General features: G+C 33.7%; 1 pseudogene; it reads right to left on the bottom strand.

Moving 5' to 3' along the window:
* Positions 1-1,470: 1,470 nt before the first annotated feature.
* On the bottom strand, positions 1,471-13,396 carry LOC107765686 (putative nucleoredoxin 1; annotated as a pseudogene).
* Positions 13,397-17,634: the final 4,238 nt, after the last annotated feature.

The following is a 17,634-nucleotide window of genomic DNA, read 5'->3' on the forward strand; positions in this document are numbered from 1 at the left end:
ATAGTTGCATTAAGAAGGAATGTTAAGATTAGTGCACTTTTAATTGTATTCAACTTCTAGATTATTTAGAAAAAATTTAGCTAGTCAATCTAGAATTGAACAAGTCTAAGTCCAGTCAAATATAGAGAGTAGTAAAGTTTGTTAAATTTAGATGTAACTTTTGTTGTTTCAAGTTCTTATACACGCCTAGATTGCTCCCGAGAGTAGTTTAAATAGGAGAACTTGAATGCCCACCTTGTAATTCCTCTATGCAATACAAATAAGATTTTCAGAGAAAATTCCACTCCAAGGTCTACTCTTTCTTAGCTCTCTTTAATAAATCTCGTCTCCCAAGTTATTACTCCCTCCGTCTCATATTATCCGTCATGATTACTAAAAATAGTTGTCTTAAATTATTTGTCACTTTGGAAGATCAAGACAAAATTGATTATCTTTTTCCTTTTTTACCCTTAGTAGTAATTATCCTTGAAAACTACAAACACCTCAATTATGAATAACTTTGTTCAAATACCAATGAAGAAAGATTAAGGGTAAAGTAGACAAAATCCCATCCTAATTAATTTTTCTTAAGGGGCGTGTACAAGAGAGGGAGTCGAGGGTCTATCGGAAACAACCTCTCTACTCCAGAGTAGAGGTAAGGTCTGCGTACAAACTATTCTCCCCACACCTCACTAATGGGATTATACTGGGTTGTTGTTGTTGTTGTTGTTGGGCGTGTACAAGAGAATCATGACAGATAATATGAGGCATAGAAAGTAATTTTCAGGTGTTAGTGGGAAGATTTCAGCACCAAATGTGAATTGAAGCCCCTCATTTCTCGAAATTTTGTCTACTTAAATCAAGTACCGCTCGATGTGGAACCCCTTACTTAGAACTGCTTTTAGGTTCTTAAGTGCTTCAGCATCAGACAATGGAACAGCAAGCCATGGATTTCTTTGAAGTAACCATTGAATGATTTATCATTTTTAATGGATGAGATGAACACTATTTTAACAATATCATCTAACAGCATCTGCAAATTTTAATGAGACGACAAAACATCTAACACTATTATATCTGTTCAAAGTTTCTACATAGGAGATAATCTCTTTCCTCTGATCACGGGACAGAAATGAGGATCATGATTTTGTAAACTATTGCCTTCAGCAGCAGCAGGTATTCTCAGAACCTGGAAACAGGAGAAATCATGACTAACCACAAAAAAAATTCCGAGAGAGAGCCGATGCAAAAGTAGTCCTTTACGCGGTTCAATCGGTCAGAGCACCGCCCTATCAAGGCGGAAGCTGCGGATTCGAGCCCCGTCAGTCTCGACGGATTCAATAAATATATCAATTCATCTCTCCATTTTCTGTGAAAAGGGGGACAGTGAGCATAATTTCATTCCCAACGGGGGATCTTTTTTTTTCTTTTTTGTTTCGCATTTCTCGTAAAACAAATAGGGGATTTTTTCATTACTTCAACTAGTACCGATTGATGGCAATATATTATATTTATTTTTTATAAACATAATAGTATTACTATAAGACTCATTTAAACTACCGACTTAACTAACCTCCTAAGCTTTATAACAAACGTCACCATCGCAAATCCACCAAGGTTTCTGTTCCACCTTTTCAAGCTCCTTGTGTTCTGCCTCTGCGCCTACATTGCTTCCCTCCTCTTCCAGAGCACATTTGGGGTGGAGATCAAAATCACACTCTTCACAATAGAATGACCACACTCGTCCCTCACCATTGCATCCATCACAGTTATAAAATAAGCACTTTGTAAGTACGAGCTCATGCTCATGGAGAGCGTGATTCACATTCTCAGGCCACCCTTTTGCCATCTCCTCATATTGTGCCTCAATCTGCTTCACGCGCTCCTCTGTGAACGGATAAGCATCAGCACCAAAACAAATAACTAGATTTCTGGCTTCAGTTGTAACAGTCCTGCCTGTTGGCCTAATAGCAACCAACATGGGGATACCACGAACTTTGAACAGACTACTCAATCACACCTTCCTTTCATCACCAAAGGGAAGAGCCTACCACGACATTGTGGCAAAAAATTAATCAAAGGAGGCCTGATCTCTGTCACTAGATATGAATACAACTTCTAAAGCATCATCATCCGCTTTAATCTTGTCATATGCTTCTATAAGCTTTGGTAGGAAAGCACGGCATGGAGGACACCAGTGTGCAGAAAAGTAAAGAAGAACATTCTTCCCAACAAGATCAGACACTGGAATCTACAAAGAAAAATCTCTGATGACTGACTGTAATTGTGGGAAGGCAGGTAAAGACAACAACAGAAATGGGATGTAAGCTGTTTTGCAGTATGATTGGCAAAGAAAAATACATGAAAGCATATGTCATGTCAAAATCAGAAGAAAAAAAAAAAGATGATAACTCGACTAGCAAAGTCAGTCAAAAAGTCATGTTAATATAACTAGGGTTACCAAATTATGAAAGTAAACATAAGTATCTCACCTTAGCACCATCCTTCCCAATAACAAAATCACGATCTCCTGAAACCAAAATTGACTCAAGTGTCTGCGCTTCTCGTTTAGCTTTCTCTATCTTCTCAAGTTTTGAAAATCTCTCAGGTGTAAAAGGGTATGCTTGGATGCCGTGCTCCTCTGTGGCTTCAGCAGCATTAGAATGAAGAGTCTTCCCATCTGGCAAAATGATCACCGATGTAGGAAGTTCAGATAGTTCAGCTTCTCGCAGCTCCTGTCCATTAGGGGAAGTGAAAACCGAGGCAAGGTAGCAAATGCTTGTTTGAATGACTCTTCATCATCATCAAGCGGAATCATCACAATCTCAAAGTTCTCTCTCTGTTCCTTCAACTTTCTATACACTTCTTCAACCAGCTTCGGAGTGAAAGAAAGGCATCCATTGAATGTGGCAACGAGAAATAAAGGCCTACAGTCTTGCCTTCAAACTCACAAACTGGTACATGATAGATATTAAATCATAGAAATAGCGGTAACAACATTACGAATTAAACCATAAAGAACATAGTGTAAGGAACTCAATAAGGTACAGCAGTTTGAACTGACCTTCCTCCCATCAGCGGCAATTACAAAGTCTCGTGACTGTGAGAGTAAGATAAGACTTCAAGGATTGATCCCCCTTAGCTGCTGCTTCCTGGTCTTTAATTTCTTTAACCCATTCAGGAGTAAAAGGGTAACCTTCCACCCCATACTCAAGGATGATCCCAACCCCACCATGAGTCAATACCTTTCCATTGTCATCAAGGATCACTAGGTGGGGTATTCCTTTAACAGCAAACAGCTCATCCAGACGTTCTCCTTTGGGTTTCAGAATCAGAGAAAGGGACCGCAAGCCATGGCATTTTGGAGAAGTAACCCATGAAAGACTCATCGTCCTCATCAGCAGAAAGGAAAACAACTTCAAGTTCTCCTTTGGGAAGGAGCTCATTGTACACCTCTACCAAATTTGGGGTGAAACATTGGCATGGACCACACCATGATGCCGAAAAATATAACCCAACTTTTTTCCTCTTTAAAGTATCAAGTTTAACCTAAAATTTTAAAAACAATGAGAAGCTTAGATTGTTGATAAATATAGTTGATCAACTCTGTTAACGATTTTTGAAAATCCACCTAATTCTTTTTATCATATGGAAGTGATACAAACAGAATATAATACGATGGATGAAAAGCAAATTTATTACTCCCTCCATCCCAATTTGTTCGGCATAGTTTGAATAAACACAGAGTTTAAGAAAGGAATACATGAGCTAAATTGGTATAAATACCAAAATTACAGCGGTAACAAAAAATATCTTTTCGTATACAATGATCCCATGAAAACTTATGTCAACAGAAAAAAGGAACGCTAAAGTTACAAGTTTCTAAATATCATAAAGGTGTTAATCTGTAACAACCCAGCCCACTAGTAATATTGTCTGTTTTGGACCTAGGCCTGCACGGCTTGAAAACGCATCACTAGGGTCTAAGACTTGTGTACTAATATACCCAGGAGAAAGCTTTGTCGATGTGGGATTCGCCTGGGTTGTCATATATACCCCCTCCTTAGGGACTCATGATCCTCGGTGAGGTTTGCCCCACCTTCTCAAAGATGTGAGATTCGCCTAAACTCAGTTGCATGCTGAGGTTGCCCCCACCATCGTTCAAGGTCTCACGCGGGGTAACTCTGATCCTCTGTTTCAATTTATGTGAACCTAATTGACTGGGCACAGAGTTTAAGAAAAAAAAGAAGACTTTTAAACTTGTGGTGTAAAATAAGGCACATATATTTTGTGTGGCTACAAATCATTGCATAAAGATAAATTAATTCCAAATATGGAAAGGGATCAATCTTTTTGGCCGAAAAAAAAAGGAAATAGGTTCACATAAATCGAAACGGAAGGAGTATGTATTATAATATATTAGCCGAGTCTAATTAAAATATTCAACAGAGCCTACCACTTCTCATACAATTTTACACTAAAGACTTGTCATATTTGGTAGTGGAGGAAAATAACCAAACACCCCAACGAGTTCACGGCAGCATACGCTATGCTCCAATATCACAGCGGCATACATAATGCCCCAAGTATATTACGACAGCAAAGAAATAACATTGAACGCTCCAATGCCATGGCACGAAGTCATGCCACACAACCAATCAATCAGTAAATGATTTCAGTATTTTAAATAAAATAGTATATTCACAGTTGGTCACAGACCACTCATGTCAAGCACACACTCGTGCTCATCACATGGACCAGATTTAAAAGCAGGCTTTGAAAAGGAAGCACCAAAACTTAAAGTCCCACTTACCTTGCTATTGCTAATGACAAATTCACAAACCTTGCGATATCTAGAACACCAACCAAACGGCCTCAATCTATGCAAAATATTAATTAACAATATCAATTATGCTAGTCGGGGTCAAATCTCAATTTCCCTAGCTTAAGCAAAATCTTAAGATTTTACACCTTAATAAAAATATATCTTAATATCTCAATCTAAGCGTAATATTCAATTACGAGTTATACCCTCAATCTAAACTCAATATTTAATTACAATTCCTATAAATTAGCATACAGATTCTATTGATAATAACCATAAAGTAAAAGTTAAAATTTATCTATAGATAAATATAATATTTCGGAACAGTAGTTCTGTAAAGAACGAAAAACTGAGGTGCTAAATCTGATGCATAGATGTCTGGACATATGTTAAAATTTCAATCTTATATCTAATTTTAAAAGTCACTCATTACTATAATCATTACTATCCAATTATTATGAAATTATTTTGTCTCCTAGTTAAAGAAGCAAACTAAAACCAACAATGATTTTCCATAGAGTACGTAACTTTCAATTCCCCTAAATCATAATTTACCCATTATGGCTTAATCATTACATCTCCTACTTAACAGTAGTAGAAGCCGAAATTATTCCCATACTTAATTCATGATACTCCTCAATAGTTGCTTAATCATCTCTGCTATCATTACCTTACTTTTCCAATCATTGCTACAATTATTATCAAATATAAGTTGATAACTAAATACACCAATTCAATCCCAGTAATGTAGGATATGATTAGATAGATTTTTTTATATACTTGATTATGCTTTCTTCCACGAAACTTTCCAACAGTGAAGTCGTCGATCAAAATGCCTCCAATACTACTTCTCGTTTGTACTAGTTTTCTTCTTTTTTTTAAATAAAACCTAACACTTATTTTTCCAATGTCCTCTAGCACGTGAGATTGACAAGGTGGTGGTAGGCTAACTATCTTTTTCATTATACACCCAACTAAGTTAACTAATTTACCACCAATCATATTTATTTATACTATATTAAAAGCACAAACGACATTATCGAAATGTGTTTGCCCTTTTTACCCTTTAAAAATAGAGTTCATTCTGGATAAAATAGTCATTAATTATTTCCTAATTTTTAGAAATAATTATTTAATTGTTTACCTAATATTTAGGATTACTGATTTAATTATTTTCCTACTTTTTAGGATTGTGATTTCTCAATTCTATTTAGTTTTAAAACTCCTTATTTTCAACTCCATTTAAATTTAGCAATAATAAATTTCCAGCACTTTCATTTAATATTAGGAAAGTTTCGACCATTTTATACTACTTTCAAATTTAGGATTTTTTTTAATAAAATTCACTGTCAGTAGTGGCGGAGCCAGAATTTTCATTAAGGGGTATCAAAATATAAGAATTTAAATACATCGTAAAATTAAGGGGAGTCAATATGTAGTAAATATACATTAAAAAAAATTATCTAAGCAATACAGTGTAATTTTCCGGCCATTCGGTTGAATGTGGCTCCACTACTGACTGTCGGCTTATTTAGTTTTAGGTTTAGGATGCAAAAGATAATGATATTAAGACAATGAAAGACTTCTTATCAAAAAAAGAGTATATAAGTCAAGCTATATAAGTTTGGTTTTGGTATTCTATTCAAACAATTCTTTCTAAGATAATTTGAGGACGACTTTTTGTGAAAAATTATATTTGATTATCTGGAAATACAATAGTATGCCCATTACTCTTTAGTAAAATATTCCTTCTATATTAGTATGTATCAAAATGTAAATAAATATTCTAAAAAGACTATAACAACAACAAACCCAGTAAAATCCCACAAGTGGGGTCTGGGGAGGGTAGTGTGTACGCAGACCTTACCCCTACCTTATGAGATTAGAGAGGTTGTGTCTGATAGACCTCTAAAAAGACTATTGATATAAATTATACCAATATTCATAATTATTATACTCATTAGCAACATGAAATTCTAGAAATACTTCCGAAATAACACTTAACACTTGCACGTCTACTATACATAATTTAATAATATTTATCTAATTTGTAAAATTTTATACTTATTGATATGGGATATACGCGGAAGGCGCTTACCCTAAGACTAGTCTAATATAAAATTTGGCCCACTAGCAAATTAACTAGTACACTATCTTATACATTATAATAAATCCTCTTTCACTAGCTTAGTATTTGACCCGATAGCTACAGATAACGACTCTGCATGGCTATTTTCTTGGATGTTAAGGAGATGATGTGATCCTTTCGATTTTTCATTCCTCGAAGAACTTGTAAATATTGCAACAATAGACTGTGTTCCATTATTGCTTACTATTTTAGTTATCTAATCCCACAATTAATAAGTATATAAAAATATTTTGTGTTATTGCAAACTAATGGGCAGTCGAAGGCCGTTCTCGTATCAATGGAACTTTCTCCAAAGCTTGATGAACTAAATCTAAACCCAATAGTTGTGCTTTATCAAGTTCAAACCATCCAACTGGTGAACAATACTTACGACCATATAGAGCTTCAAACGACGCCATATGTATATTCTACGGGTAGTTGTTATTATAAGCGAACTCTGTCAACGACAATTGATCATCCCAATGACTATCAAAATCAATAGCACAAGCTCTAAGCATATCCTCTAAGATCTGAATAACCCGCTCGGACTAACCATTAGTTTGAAATAACCCGAAATATTTTTTTATACTTATTAATTGTGAAATTAAAGAATTAACGTTATCTGTAGCTATTGGATCAAATACTAAACTAGTGAAATGAGATTGATTATAATATATAAGATAGTGTACTAGTTAATTTGCTAGTGAGCCAAATGTTATATCATATATGATTGATGGTAAATTAGTTAACTTGGTTGGTTGTTTAATGAAAAAGCTAGTGGGCCTATCCCCGCCTTGCCAATCCCACGTCCCAGATAACCTTGGGGAAATAAGTGCTAGGTTTTGTTTTTTTAATTTAAAAAAAAAAAAAAAACTAGTACAAATGAGAAGTGATATTAGAGGCATTCGACTAGTGACTTCACTGTTGGAAAGTTTCATGGAAGAAAGCATAATCAAGTATATAAAAAAAACTATCTAATCATATCCTACATTATTGAGATTGAATTGGTGTATTTAGTATCAACTTATATTTGATAAAAATTGTAGCAATGATTAGAAAAGTAAGGTAATGATAGCAGACATGATTAAGCAATAATTGAGGAGCATCATGAATTAAATATGGGAACAACTTCAGCTTCTGCTCCTGTTAAGTAGGGAATGTAATGATCAAACCATAATGGGTAAATAATGATTAGGGGAATTGAAAGTTATCAAATATAAGTTGATAACTAGATACATCAATTCAATCTCTATGAAAGTTACGGGAATTGAATGTTACGTACTCTATGAAAAATCATTGTTGGTTCAGTTTTGCTTCTTTAACTAGGAGACAAAATAATTACATAATGATTGAAGGGTAATGATTATAGTATTGATTGACTTTTAGAATTAGATATAAGATTGAAACTTTAACATATGTCCATGCATCTATGCTGCATTAGATTAGCACCTTAGTTTTTCGTTCTTTTTGGAAATACTGTTCCGATTTTTATTTTTTTTTATGTATAGACAGAGGCGGATCCAGGATTTGATGGTTACGGGAATTGAAAGTTACGTACTCTATGAAAAATCATTGTTGGTTCAGTTTTGCTTCTTTAACTAGGAGACAAAATAATTATATAATGATTGAAGGGTAATGATTATAGTATTGATTGACTTTTAGAATTAGATATAAGATTGAAACTTTAACATATGTCCAGGCATCTATGCTGCATTAGATTAGCACCTTAGTTTTTCGTTCTTTTTGGAACTACTGTTTCGATTTTTATTTTTTTTTATGTATAGACAGAGGCGGATCCAGGATTTGATGGTTACGGGAATTGAAAGTTACGTACTCTATGAAAAATCATTATTGGTTCAGTTTTGCTTCTTTAAACTAGGAGACAAAATAATTACATAATGATTGAAGGGCAATGATTATAGTATTGATTGACTTTTAGAATTAGATATAAGATTGAAACTTTAGCATATGTCCAGGCATCTATGCTGCATTAGATTAGCACCTTAGTTTTTCGTTCTTTTTGGAACTACTGTTCCGATTTTTATTTTTTTTTATGTATAGACAGAGGCGGATCCAGGATTTGATGGTTACGGGAATTGAAAGTTACGTACTCTATGAAAAATCATTGTTGGTTCAGTTTTGCTTCTTTAACTAGGAGACAAAATAATTATATAATGATTGAAGGGTAATGATTATAGTATTGATTGACTTTTAGAATTAGATATAAGATTGAAACTTTAACATATGTCCAGGCATCTATGCTGCATTAGATTAGCACCTTAGTTTTTCGTTCTTTTTGGAACTACTGTTTCGATTTTTATTTTTTTTTATGTATAGACAGAGGCGGATCCAGGATTTGATGGTTACGGGAATTGAAAGTTACGTACTCTATGAAAAATCATTATTGGTTCAGTTTTGCTTCTTTAAACTAGGAGACAAAATAATTACATAATGATTGAAGGGCAATGATTATAGTATTGATTGACTTTTAGAATTAGATATAAGATTGAAACTTTAGCATATGTCCAGGCATCTATGCTGCATTAGATTAGCACCTTAGTTTTTCGTTCTTTTTGGAACTACTGTTTCAATTTTTATTTTTTTTTATGTATAGACAGAGGCGGATCCAGGATTTGATGGTTACGGGAATTGAAAGTTACGTACTCTATGAAAAATCACTATTGGTTCAGTTTTGCTTCTTTAACTAGGAGACAAAATAATTACATAATGATTGAAGGGCAATGATTATAGTATTGATTGACTTTTAGAATTAGATATAAGATTGAAACTTTAGCATATATCCAGGCATCTATGCTGCATTAGATTAGCACCTTAGTTTTTCGTTCTTTTTGGAACTATTGTTCCGATTTTTATTTTTTTTATGTATAGTCACAGGGGCGGATCCAGGATTTGATGGTTACGGGTGTCACTTTTTAATGCAAACCTACCATTGGTGAATGAGATTGAATTAGGGTGGTTTGATATATTTTGAACTAGTTCGGTTCAGTTCGATCTATTTTGAATTAATTCGGTTCGATTTCCAAGATTTTTGGTGCATAAATAAGTATATGGCCATCAAACCGAATACATTTTGTCCAATTCGATCTAATTCTCTAGCTCTATTGAATGATGTGATTAGATAGATGCATGAAATTAAAATAAAATTTTAAGTTAGCAAATACATCCCTTCTAAGTCTATTGATGCCATCATTATGAAAGATTTTAAAAATCATGGAAACAATAAAATTATATGGATAAAAAGAGAATAAAAAAATCACATTCAAAGAAAATATTGAAGATCAAATATAATATTGAATAAATAATAAAATAGTTGTACTAAGAGAGGAAATCAAAAGATGAAGAAATACAAGAAATTAAGAAAAGAAGAAAGTAAAGAAAGAAAAGGTAAAGGCAGGGATTCGATCCTGCATCTAGCTTCTGGAATGCTGGCTTTGAACCATGGCACCTAGAGCAAACATATTACTCCGGGTGCCATCCTTTTAATATATAATTTCTTTGTAAAATATCAACAGATATATAAACACACATAAAATTTTACGCGAGCGACCGGGTGGCATACCACCCCCAACCCTCTACATAGATCCGCCCCTGTGTATAGATAAATTTTAACTTTTACTTTATGGTTATTATCATTAGAATCTGTGTGCTAATGTATAGGAATTGTAATTAAATATTGAAATTAGATTGAGGGTATTACTCTTAATTGGATATTGCGTTTAGATTGAGATATTGAGATATATTTTTATTAAGGTATAAAATATTAAGATTTAGCTTAAGCTTGAAAGTTAGGGAGATTGAGTTTTGACTCTGACTAGTGTAATTGATATTTTTAATTAATATTTTGAATACATTGAGATTGTTTGGTTGGTGTTAGACGTCGCCAGGTTTGGGAACTTGATATTAGCAAGGTAAGCGAGACTTTAAACTTTGGTGCTTGCTTTTCAGAGCCTACTTTTAAACTATATTTTGTCTGCCTAACCCGTGTGTTGGGATGAGCGTGTGCTTGGCAGAATCGATGGTCTGTGACCAGCTGCGAATATACCATTTTATTTAAAATACTAAAATCATTTAATGATTGATTGGCTATGTGGCACGGCTTCATGCCATGGCATTGGAGCATTCAATATTATTTCTTCGCTACCGTAATATACTTGGGCCACTATGTATGCCGTCGTGATAGATTTGGAGCATAGCGCATGCTGCCGTAGACTCGTTGGGATGTTTGGTTAATTTCCTCACCGCTAAAAATATGTCAAGTCTTTAGTGTAAAATTGTATGAGAAATGTAAGCTCTTGTTGAATATTTTAATTAGACTCGACTGATATATTATAGTACATATAATTTTTGTACATATAATTTTGTACTTGTTGATTTTCTAACACTTGTTTCAGGAGTATTCAAGGGACATATCAAGGATCTTACTGGGTCATATTTACGTATAACCTATTCCTTACTTTCATATCTATGTTGATACTGTTACGTTAGGCAGAGCTAGTGGCTGACGAATTCGCTAGGGTTGATTATGTTGCTGAGGTGAGCCACCGCATTGTTTGTGGAGGTCGTCTTTTCATCTTTATCTAGTTTATGTTAATTATTTCCTTTGCTTTGGGTTTGCATGCCCACCTGTTAAACTCATGTAACTTTATTGGATGCTCCATGGTCTTAGCATGAGATTTGAGCTAGAGTTTTATTATTTAAGTAATCGTTGATTTTCTATCAACAAATGATGGATTTGGTTGATAACTATTCCGTATTCAATTATTAATAATGTTATTGGACCTACAATTATTTTCTCTCGGTGCTAGTATAAATGGTTAAATATATGGGATATGGTTCGCTTGACAGGTGGGAATTGGTGGATGTCAATCACCTCTAGGGAGTAGTTTGGAACGTGACACAATCTTTTCGGAACCTACAAAAGAAGAGAGTGTACTAAACAATTGGGATGATTATTTTTTATCTCATAATATGGAGGGATACTACAGTTTTTACTTTCAGCATATACATGCTTAGAAAAATAGAAAATTCAATTATAGTAGATTCCGAATAGCATACTTATGCAGCAACTCGAATAAACCCAATCCGATGAGAGGGTCAGAAATTTACACAGAACAATATAAGAAAAACTAGGAAGTCATACAACAACTATCCCTTAGCCCAAACAAGTTAGGTTCGGCTATATGAACATTCATTGACTATAACAACAGCAATAAAATACTCAAGATAATCCCAGAAGTGGGGTCTGGGGAAGATAGTGTATACGCAGACTTTACCTTATCTTGTGTTGGTAGAGAGACTGTTTCCAAAAGATCGTCTGTTCAATGAGAACAAAAACATAGCAGTGTAAAGGAAATACGATAGCAAAGAAGCGTTAACAATAACAGGCTAAATAACAAAATCGAAGCAGAGGAAACATCAAATAATTATAGAAATCAAAAATAAGGAAAGACGAGAATATTACTAGAACAACCAATAAAGAAAGGTAAAACGCTCAACTATCCACTGCCCTTCTACTCTAATTCTCGACCTTCATACCTTCCTTATCAAGAATCATGTCCTCAGTGAGCCTGAAGATAGTAATGTCTTGTCTAATCACTCTCCCCAATACTTCTTAGGCCTACATCTGCCTCTCCTTAAACATCCATTGACTATGTTCCCCATTTAAATTCAACAATTTACAAAATAAAAATAAATAGTACTAAAAATACTCTATATTTCCTACTGGAGAGAATCTGTAATAGGGCTGAAAGTCCTAGAAAGCATAACACGTCAAGCAAAGCGTATTAACAGACTAAATTTTCTAAAGTTAAGAATTTAGAAGTCATAGCTTCTCAGGATCACTCTTCTCAATCATGCTCTTCCTTTAGTTTCACTTATGCCCGAGTATAACTGTATCACTATACATAGCATGCTTCATAAATATGGAATCCTCTTCATGTTCACATAAATTAACCATTTATCAATCAGTAGCCGCATGCTTGCTTCACTTTACTTCACTATAGCAAATTGTACAATGAAATATACATAAAACACAAATTAATGAATCTAGTTTACATGTGCGAACATTTAAGCAAGCGATTAATCAGAGAACAAAACGGAAAAAGAAAATATAAAAGAAAGCAAGTTTCTTTGGCAATTTCTAACAAAGACTGAACTCAAAATCAATAAACATTAGATAGAGAATAAAATTACTAGCTCCCAACAAAATCTATTCCAGAAAATCACAAAAAATTAGAAAATACCTGGTCACCATTGTTGCGAATGACAAAGTCTCGGTTCGACGAACCAAAGGAGCGAAGATAGTTCGTGTGAATCACCAGAATCTGCCATTTTAATACTAGTCGTAAATTTCTCAATCTTTTGTGAGAAACCAAGTGGAGATATACTTTAAAAACGTATATACGGAGTAGCAAAAGAGACGTGCATGGTAGAGTGAATTTTTTTTTGGGACGCGGGGGTTTTGGGGGGGGGGGGGGGGTGAATATATATATCGGGTTAGGCTTCTAGAATTTTCTGTCTTTGTGATTAAGGGAGGGAACAATTACTGGTCTTTGGGGGGTCAACTGAGATGATATATTCGGTTGAATCTATGCCGTCTGCTTAAGATACGTGTTGACTAAAACATAATTGACGGTTTAGAATCAGTTAGCCGACCCAGTAAAACGGGTCTGGGGAATGAATAATACGAGAAAAACAATAAAAATAAAAAAAATAAAAAGTGTTAATAAAGACGGTAAAGTAAATAAATGGAATACAAATATAGAGAAAAATTGATATATTATTTAACTTCAAAACTAATGTATATAATGCAAGGAAGTTGTTCTGCAAGCTGCTAATGCAAGCTGCTACTGCAAGCTGCTTGTAAGTTGTTACTGCAAGCTGATGTGTAAGTTTCTTGTAAACTGTTATTGTACCAGCTATAAATAATCCTCTACATGAGTAATATTTATCCACAACAGAGTGCCGAAATGATAAGTTTCTTCAGGAGGCTTATTTCCAATAGAATACTAAATAGATAAACATATTTACGGCGGAATCCAATATTGATAAGCTTCTTCAGGAAGCTTATTTACAACGGAGTATTAAATGGACATTCATAATATAATATATCTATAACACTCTCAATTGGATGTTCATTAAAAGATAATGTGCCTCATTAAAACCTTACTAGGAAAAATCACGTGGGAAAAAATTCTAGTAAATGAAAAAGAGTACACATATTTAGTAATATGCATTGCTAGCTGTCTCATTAAGAACCTTATAAACCGTGGGAAAAAACTTAGTAAGGGAAAAAGAGTACAACGCATATTTTACTCCCCTGATGAAAACTTTGTTTCAAATATTTGAGTCTCCGCATTCCAATCTTGTATACTATCTTGTCAAAAGTTGAAGTTGGTAAAGATTTAGTGAATAAATCTGCTGGAGTGTCACTTGAACGAATTTGTTGCATATCGATATTACCATTCTTTTGGAGATCATGTGTGAAGAATAACTTTGGTAAAATATGTTTCGTTCTACGCCTTTTATGAATCCTCCATTTAATTGGACTATACATACAGTATTGTCTTCGTATAAATTTGTGGGTCTTTTATCACATTCCAACCCACATTTTTCTCGAATTAAATGAATCATTGATCTCAACCATACGCATTCCCTACTTGCTTCGTGAATAGTTACTATTTCAACATGATTTGAAGAAGTAGAAACAATAGATTGCTTTGTGGAGTGTCATGATATGACAATACCTCCACATATAAACACATACCTGGTTTGAGATCGAGCTTTATGGGGATCGGATAAATAATTTACATCTGCATAACCAATACAATCTGCACCACCTTTTTTAGCATTAGCAAGATACATAAGTGCACCAATTGTACTGAGATAGAGTACTTCGGGACCAAGGAGTTTCTCATCCTCTTCTGGAGGTTGGAACGGATCCTTATTCACTTCAAGTGATCGAACACCCATTGGTGTACTTAATGGGTGCGCTTTATCCATGTAAAAGCGTTTAAAGACCCTTTCTGTATAGGCAGATTGATGGATAAAGATCTCGTCTGCTAAATATTCAATTTGCAGACCAAGACAAAATTTTATTTTTCCAAGATCTTTCATCTCAAGTTCTTTCTTAAGATATGCAATTGCCTTTTGGAGCTCTTCTGGAGTTCCAACAAGATTTATGTCATCAATATAAACAGCAAGTATAATAAATTGTGATGTCATTTTCTTTATGAAAATACATGGACAAATAACATCATTTATGTAACCTTCTTTCAGCAAATATTCACTGAGGCGATTATACCATATGCGCCCAGATTGCTTTAAACCGTACAAAGATCTTTGTAATTTGATCAAGTACATTTCTCGAGACTTTAAATTATATGCTTCAAGCATTTTAAATGCTCCAGGGATCTTTATATAGATTTAATCAAATGAGTCATATATGTTATGATTTGTATTTAAATGGTATGACATCTTCAGATGTCTGGACTACAAGTCCGGTCCTCATAAATTTTTACAATATTATGCACTATATTGTATCAAATATATCGTCGACGGTCATTTTGTATCGGTTCCTAAGCGACATAACTTGTTGAGATCTCATCACTTTCTTTATTTTCAGGTACCTGAACTTCTTCTAGAGTTTCATGAAATGTTATATTGTGGGCTCTTCTAGAGCTCATTTCCTCCTCATTATAATCACTTTGATCATTTGCTCCTATCATTTTTCAAGAATTGTTAACTTTGAAACCGATCAGTTTACTACTCTTCATGCATGCAGTAAACTTTATCCTTCAGGGACTTTAATTTTAATAGGAACATTTACAACTGAAATATGATATTTAATTTTGGATCAGCAAATACTTTTGGCATTTGACTTGAATTATCTTTTGAGTGAGGATCATATTAATGATAATTCGATTCATATAGCATATTTTTCAGCGCTTATTTCATCCCCCAAATGTTAGAAAAACTAACATATATCCCCAATCTTCTTTGGGGAACCTATCTTTGTCCATTGTGGTAGAGAAATTAATCATATACTACACATCAACAGTTATTAGATAGTAAAAATCTTTGGTTTATGATCCAGAACCAATTGTAAGGGGAGGACTTATCATATCTTGTTGGTATGATGCATACTAATACTGATGTATGCAATTTAGAAAATCTTAGACCAACACATGAAGCTTTGTTCTTATAAGCAATAGTTTAGCCATTAATAGGAGGTATTCAATGCTAAACCATTTTGGATATAAACCAGCATTATCAAGATGAAATGTCTTGATTTCATAATCTGAAAATTATGCTCTTAATTGAGAAAAGCAATTTCAAATGTCAAACTGCATGTTGACAATAAACACAAATGTAATCATCTCATATATACTTCTATAAGTGGTTTACATGATAGGTGAATGAGCTCATATTCACCTTTTATATATTCCAGAATTCAAGAGTCTTAGTCCCAACTTTAGGTGGTATAATCAATTTATTATAAAAACAAGCAACACAAGAGAATTCTCGAAGAATCTTCTAGTTCTTCAGTATATGCTTATCTGAATTCTCAAATAACTCATTTAAAAATGGCAAATGAAAACTTCAAGTTTATCATAGCATGTGATATCTCTTAGTAAACTTCTAGTTTACTATGGCATAAACTTTTGCATTAGTAAACTTCTTATTTACTGTGGCTACTTTTGTATCAGCAAATTTTTAATTTATTGTAGCTGCTTTTGCCTCGGTAAAACTTCTGATTTACAGTGACTGCTTTTGCATTAGTAAACTTCTGGTGTACTGTGATACATGATGTAGTACAAATTGAAGAATAACGCGGGTAATTTCTCACATGCATATTATTTTACCCCCTATGATTGTGAAAACATGAAGATTTTCATCATTTGTAGTTTCAATGTGATAGCCATTTGTATTAGTAAACTTCGGGTTTACTACAACATATGTTTTGACCACACTCATATAGTATGAATGACATATTTGTATATAAGCTCTTCGAGAACCTTCATTTATTATCCACAATCTAATATTATTCGGACACTACTGGTGTCATATATCTTCTAGACAAACAGTTAGCTCTTCAGGAGCTTTTGATAAATTTGGTACTACCAAATATTGCTCAGACACTTCTGGTGTTACGAGAGAAAATCATAATCCAATGAATAATATAAAGACCATTCTAAATTTATAAATGACGAAAATTAAAAAATATATATTTTTACCACTAACTTTGTGGCAAATATCTTCTTCTAGGAGAAATACCATTTACATTTTAATATCTCGTATCAAAGCGGCAATCACATAGTCATTACATCCTTCAGGAAAAGATACATGAGTTGTTATTTCCTTCGGAGAAATCAATAATAACTAACCATAATATATCATTGTGTTATAGTAGAAATTATTCTACAAGATATGTATCTTTTTGCTTTAAATGATTCTAAAATATTATTTAAGATGTTCCGACGTACGACTAGTAATTGCAATAATAATCTTCATACCACAAAATAACATTTATATCCTTTGTTATTTTACCTTTTCAGGAGGTGAGTTGTGGCATTTATTCATTCACTTTCAATCCTATTACCTCTTTTAGTATATTTCCTATTTCAGAAGCAAATCGAGGTATGCATATAACATAGAGAATTTTTCTCTAACTTATCTTTAT

The sequence above is a fragment of the Nicotiana tabacum genome, chromosome 9, assembly GCF_000715075.1.
Source record: "Nicotiana tabacum cultivar K326 chromosome 9, ASM71507v2, whole genome shotgun sequence".
NCBI lineage: Eukaryota > Viridiplantae > Streptophyta > Magnoliopsida > Solanales > Solanaceae > Nicotiana > Nicotiana tabacum.